Genomic DNA, 7,330 nt, shown 5'->3' on the forward strand with positions numbered 1-7,330 from the left:
AGTTCTCCCGAGGCGGCTATATTTTTGAGATTTCTCCAAAACCATGACACTTGTGTAAAAAGTGAAGGAATTTTTTCTTCCTTGGCATGTTGTGGACAAAAACCTCTCTCTGTTTTCCCAAATTCATCTTTTATTGCTCAAAAACCTCATTTGAGTGAAACCTATCCCGATGTGTGGAACAAGGGATTTGTCTAAATGAATCAAAATGACGGGGATAGGTAGCTTATAAATTCTTGAGGAAATTTTGGGAAGTAGGGAAGGATGTTAGGAAGTAGGGGCAAGTGGAATCTCAGAAATTGAGTGAGGGGAAGGGGTCCAAAAAGGCAAAACATAGGTCCAACCTAGAAAATTGCCAAGTTGTAGAAAGAAACTAGGGTTTGTGCGAAAATGAGGAATTTGGGGGATCTCATTGATGAGAAGTGTTTGATAAGGTACTTTAAGGATAGGGGAAGGCTTATGAACATCAGGATACAAGTTTTGCCGATGATTTGGTTGTCCAAGAGAAATTGCCTTCAAAACCCTAGGAGAGGGAAATGACCTTACCTAGGCGCAACTGAAGCATGAACAAGGTGTAAAATGACCCAGTGGGACTTGACATAATAATGACAACTCTCTAAGTGATGGTACACTCAGCTGAACGGTGACATGGACTGATATTTGGACAACTTTGAGAAAGGTAAAATCAAACCCTAGACCTAATGCCTAGTGACCAAATTTTGCTTGAAGACTCACTAAAATGACAAAATTTGACCTTGACACCTTAAAATCACTTTCTAAGAGCATGTTTGATCATTGAAGCAAGGTTGTAAAGACTAACTCTAACATTGGCTCCAATAGGGATGGCGGCTCCTTGGAGGTGCCAAGAACTGCAGATCTTTAGGTGAGCAGACAGTGCCTTCGTCCATTGGGCTATGGAGTCCATTATTCTGACAAACCAACATGACTCAATTTATTGATTGAAACTTGACTCAAACTGACTCAATGCGAACTGAAATGACTGAAAAAATTGACTCTATGCAAAAGGAAATGACTCATGACTGACTTAACTAAAACAGGAACTGACAAAACTTATTCAATGGCAACAGTCCATCAAGATTCGAGGGTTTCAAATCATGATGACAGCCACCTGCATACTAATGCAATATGTACAATCATGTGTAATGTGTCTTCCAATGTAACCAATCAAGTAGATGCCTCCTTGATTGATTCTCCGGATCAGATCTTCTGGTCAACAACAGATACTGGTAACTGGGCCTCCAAAAACATAATTGACCATGATCTCCTTCATCACTGAATACTGCAATAATGACCTCCATTGCTGACTGTAACAGATTTTCCATTGGATCATGAAAAACATGAAGATTGACCTCCTGCTGAAAAAACAAGGGGTCCATTTCTTGTGATGCTGATCTCTTTTCACAATATACTTCAGAAAAATTATGCTCCTGGTCCTAAAAAAATTCTGAACAAGCAGATGAGTGGATTTCCTCTTCAAAGAACATTTCAAAACATGAAACATAGGAAGAAGAATCTCAAATGGCATCCTGAATGGTCGGATCTTTGGTAGTTTGAACATCTTGCAGGTTATCTTCATATGATATGACAACCAGATTCTCGTTACATTCATTAATCATAAGAAAAGAAACTTCAAATGCTTCATGAAACCCCAACATGACCTTTTTGTCCTCTATCATAAATTCATCCAGAGAAACTTTTTCACCTACTTGAACAAAGATATCCTCTTGCTGTTCATGAATTGACTAAATTACCTCATTAGGAAGGCTGTGTTCTGATGAGATGAGGGCAGTTAGGTCTGTAACTTTGTCTTCTTCATTTGAGGCGGCCTCAAAAATGCAATTTTCTTCTATGAGATTCGGAACAGCATGTTTTTCCTCATCATAATCTATTTCTCGATCTGGTTTATCATCATCATTTTCTGAGATTGGAACATTATTTTCCTGCGTATCCTCATTTATTTCAACCAGATCTGAAATAAAACTTCTTCTTTCCTCATTTTCGGCCATATGGAACTCTTCAACCTGCTGATCTATTTCATGTAATTCATGTTGACTGTCAAGATGCAAAATTTCTTCATTTTCCACCGTACAAAGATCTTGATTCTGCTGCAAATTTTCCTGAGCATCTTGATGGGACTCCTCTGGTTTCTCTTCATGTTGCTGAAATGGATTCTCGTACAAGGCTTCCATGATCTCATCATCCATAAAATTATCATCCTCATAGTATTTTTCAAGGCTCTCAATGAAAGAAGAAGCATGTTTGCAATAGTCATGAACTAGATTTAATGATGGATAAGAGTCTTTATATCTTTCAATGAACAGGGCATGAAAATCCTTTAGGCAGTAAATACAAGCAGTGGGCAAATTTTTATACCAAGATTGGGCTTCACCTTCTAGAGTGGCCATGAATATATTCATTAAGAAATCTTCCGGAAAATCAACCTTCAACTTGCGAATATGCATGTGAAATCGAACTAGATGTAAAGTAGCGTCCTTCTTACCATCATCTTTAACGTAGGCAAATTCCTTGACCAATCTACTTTTGGAATTTTATTTGGAAATCCTGGAATGTGATCTCGGCTCATGGGAGCGTATCTTCTTGTAACCTGATCCATCTTGAAAACCTCAAAGATACTGACCTTTCTGCAGTGGAGTCACCATGAAGCACAGGTTGCTAGATTCTTCAGTGAAAGGAGTCGCCAGGTGAATGATTTTAGCCATCTTCTTATGTCTGATCATTGTTCATCATCAACCATCAGATCTGAGCTTGATAGATGTACTGGGGCAAAACAATATTCAAGCAAACCATTTTCATCCCTAGTGGAGTCACCACTATGTTAGCACCTAAATCTGCCTTAGGCTGAAGGGAGGCAAAAATTAGGGTAACCACAAACCACGCTTAGTCTGGTAGCTAGCCCTACCAGAACAGGAGAGGGCTCTCTCCAAGTCTCTCTCAGTGAATAGGTAACCACAAAAACAGTTTGAGATGACTTACAATGAAATATTGATCTTAGGCTAGTAAGTGAAAATGGGTACAAGAAACAAATTTTATGAATGACCGAGCATCTGGGATGGTATGGGACCAACGCTCAACAAAGAACAAAGAATTTAATACAAAGGCACAGATTATTCCATGAGGCAAGGTAGGTGGAAAATGTAACAATTTAGTTTGAGGTACCGTGGCATGAATAGATTGCTGAAGAAAGTGAAAAGGGAATAGTGACATGAATCCTTTTCAACAGAAGAAAAAACACTAAACATGAAATTTTCCCACAAGCAGAGCAATAAAATTGAATTCTACCTAATCTCACTCAGAAAATTTCACTGGAAATTAACATGAATTGAATTATGAAACATAACGAAATACATATGAAAACATAAGAGACACATTTGCTACACTCACAACCACAAGAATCTCATGAAACAGAGTCGCTGCCTTTCATTAATTCACTGTCAAAATTACACAGTGAAGAAACAGAGTTTCTTTCCCACAGTCTCCCAGAAGTTACAAGCCAACCAACCCTTTGCAAATAGTTTGCATACAATATATAGAATGTGTAAGGAAGAGATAGAACGCCCAAGGGTTGAGGCGTTACTCGAATCATTGCAAAATGGAGATGGAGAGCCAACCATCAGCTACAGGTGCAGCGCTACAAACATGACATTTGGCTTGGGTGACCATTTTCCTTCTTTCGCCACTTGGATAGAAACCAATCTAGAGAAAAAATACTTTAAATGCCACCTTTGGTGCCAAAAAACTGAAGTGTAGATGAGCGGGCCCACTTGGAGAAGTCGCGAACTGAAATTTCGCGAAACGGAAGCAAATTGGGCAATTTTTCCTCTGTGCGCCGCGCCATTTTCTCTGTACGTCGTGCTACTTTGGGGCCTGTTTTGGGGCACTTGCAGGTGTCAAAAATGTACCCAAGTGGGCTTGTTGGAAATCCTGTCCTGTCTACTTTATAACCCAACTGGAATTTCTGAATTTGGTGCTCATTTACCCCTCCAAATCTTCATTCTCCCAAGACTACTTCCTGTGTGTCAAAAAAGGGGCAGAGAGGCCTTTTTTTGGGTGTTTTTGACCTCCTAGAGACTCAGACCTTGCCCAAATTTCTTGCCCAGACACCAGTAGTCGTAATTTTCCATGCTGAATCCAAAACTGCAAGCCATTCCTCATTTGGAGCTCTAGAATTTTATCGTTGCACCAGTGGCGCGGCGCACAGGGAGAAAATCCTTATTTTTTGCACAAAAAATTTCAAAATTTCGAAATGTGCTCCGAATTTCTTGAAATTTGGTCTGGAGCTTCTTCATTAAGTGTTATGGTGGGCCAAGGATTGCCTCGGCCAATATCCAGAGTTGATCATGCTCCTTTTGCCTCTTTTTCCTTTTTGATGCTTTCTTTAGGTTTGCCTTCAAATTCCTTATTTGTGCCTTGCAAACCTTGTTTCGTGCCCAATAGTGGTTTTTCATGTTCTTGAGCATGTCCCTGTCCTTGTTTTCTTTCGCCAACAGCTTCTCTAAGTGGATGTGGATCCTCTCGAGCCAAATCTCTCAATCAACCTCTATCTCCTGCTGAATAGGTGTCTTCTCATTTAGGCTTCTTTGGGCAGCCCGCTGGTCTTCATGGATGTTTTTCAGCTCCATGATCTCATGTTTTTCCTCAAGCTACTTGTTTCTCTGCTCCAAATACTTGATGATCCATTTGGCCCTCTCCACATTGAGTGACAAGTCTTGGATCTCCGTGTTCTGCTCCTAAATAGTCATCCTAAGTTGGGCGCTCTCCACATCTGCATTATCATCCTGAATGAGGATGAAATTGACCTCCTGTTCATCTGATGGCCCCTCATCATGCATAGGTTTCTTGTCCTTGTCCTGTATTGCTCTGAGGGAAGCATCAGCTAGCAAATCCAACTTAACCTTCTCTTTTTGCCTGATTAGGGTTTCCTGGAGTATTTTCTTCAACTGCTTGATTTTGACTTTGGAGACCTGATTCCTTGTGTAGCAATGAGTAGCCATGTGTCTTTGAAATTTGTTGTCTCTTTTGGACTTCTTAAGAAGATTGTTTAAATGGAAATTTACTTTTTCAAGCCAAAACTCCCTATTTTCATTGATTTCTCCTGTAATTAGGTCAACTAAAGACATCTGCTCCCTTTGTTGCTAAAGTTTCCCTTTTGAGTCCTCTAGTCTTTGGATTCTTCCTTGTCACTTGTTCTTAATGCTCATCTGAATCACCTGTGTCAACTAATTATTTTCCCTTTACATCTTCTTTGCTAACATCAACCTTATGCTTATTCAAGAGTAGTTTATTTACCTTCAATTTCTTATTATCCTGCTCTAGGAATCAAACCATGAAATTGGCCTTAGAAAAATTGTCCCTAAGCTCTTTGATCTTAGCATCTTTCTCCATGATGACCTAATCTACTATCTTATGCTATTCATTAACATTCAAGTTTACTATATCAGTGTAAAGACGGAATTTCTCCTCATCTTGCAAAGGTGCCTTATGTTGTGATGGTGATCCCTGTTCTGTTGATGTAGGCTTGGACCTCTCCACAATGTTTGGAGAAAACAACGAGTTTTTAAACCTTGGCAGCAACAACACAATGGCACAACCCTAGCAAAATGGTCCTTTGTGTTTCTTGTGGTTGCTTTATGAGTTTTGTTGCATTTCAATCATAGGCATAAAACCACCATATCTTTTATCAAATTTGATGAACAAGTGTTACACAGCAATTTGTCACCGTCCCTATTACCCCTCACACGCACACTGGAGGACTCATTCCTGGACCTGTGAGAAGTGACATGACCTGAAACCACTTGCATCATATTACTCTAAGTATGAGCTTCATTTTCCCTGAAGACATCTCCTGCAAAATACCCATGAAAACAGCTCTTTTTGCATTAGCGCGGGTCCACAGTTCACTGCCCGCGCCAATGAGGGAAATCCTCTAAAAAGGGCACGCCATTGGCGCTCTGTCTTAGAGTTGCACTCGCACCAACCGAATTGAGTAAAGCTTTTAACCAACAAGCTCCCGAAGGTTCTCTTCAACCCATTCACCAACTGAATCTATGTTGAGCTAGGATGGTTTGGCTTCGAATCTCCATAGAAGGGAAAGTGGTTTTCCACCTTTCATGGAAGTTTCCAAGTGATAAAGCTAATCCCATGAATGATGTGGTTGATCCTATCTCTTTCTTCTCTATCTATAAAAGCTTGCCTCTATGCCTTGAGCAAGCTAGTCACAATAGTTACAATAGTTCCAGTTCTAGCATAGTGATAGAGAATTTGAAGCTGAAAGAGCCTTCTTGCACCCATAAGGCCAAATCTAAGTAAGGAGATTCTTATCGCCCAAAGAGAGAGAGGCTTGTTCCTCATCCCAACAAGCTTTGCAAGACTTGTGTAGCTGACTACCCAGCCAAAGGAGGATTTGACATCAGAAGAATGGTTGTATTCTTCTTTGTTATTTATTAATAATAGATGACTATCATTATGGTTCCACTCTCATTGTCTTATGTTTGATGTTGAGTTATATATTTTCTGACCGATATATAATTGCATCTACTAGATTTTATGCTTGTTTTCGTGTTGTTCTTTGCATGTGCAGGTGTCCAATCACTGAGATCGTGGGGATCGTGACTGGCCAAGGCAAAGGAACGAGGGCGATATCTCTTCTACGAACACTAGCGTTGAAATCCAAGTAGGTTCTCACCATCCACTTCTTATTTGCAATTAGGAACTTGCGTGATAGCATTGTGTGATTGTTGCTAGACCCGGTCTGGGCTAGTAGGAATCGTCTTTGTCTGCAGAGAGGATTTACCTCCACAACAACAAGTAATGTTATAGAGCCTACCTTGCAATTTGATGGGATTTACAAGAAATTTGAGGCAATTTGGCACAATTTCAGGCCTTTTTTCCCTGTGCGCTGCGCCAATGTAAATTTACACTGGAAATTTTCTCCCAGTGCGCCACGCTCCCTCTGTGCACCGCGCCATTTTCCAGGTGAATTTTGGAGGCCTTCCCGATGTCCAAATTGAGTTTAGGATAGCTCGTTGGAAAGTTCTTTGAGTCTACTTTCCAAAACATCCAGAAGGTTTTAACTTGGAGTTAATTGTCCCTATTAAAAATCAAATATCCCAAGACTGGTCAAAATGTGCCAAATGAGGCTGCCTCAAGGCAGAGTGCTGTTGCAGTCAAATTTGGAATGCCTTCCTCAACTCACAATTGAGCTCATGGTAGCTCATTGGAAATATATTTGTGTCTAGTTAGCATTTGACTCATCAAGAAAGTAATTTGGCCAACTGAGCTAGGAGAAAAGTTG

This window comes from Pinus tabuliformis, chromosome 8 (assembly GCF_031772625.1).
Source record: "Pinus tabuliformis cultivar Carrire ecotype Pingquan chromosome 8, CPIR1, whole genome shotgun sequence".
Taxonomy (NCBI): domain Eukaryota; kingdom Viridiplantae; phylum Streptophyta; class Pinopsida; order Pinales; family Pinaceae; genus Pinus; species Pinus tabuliformis.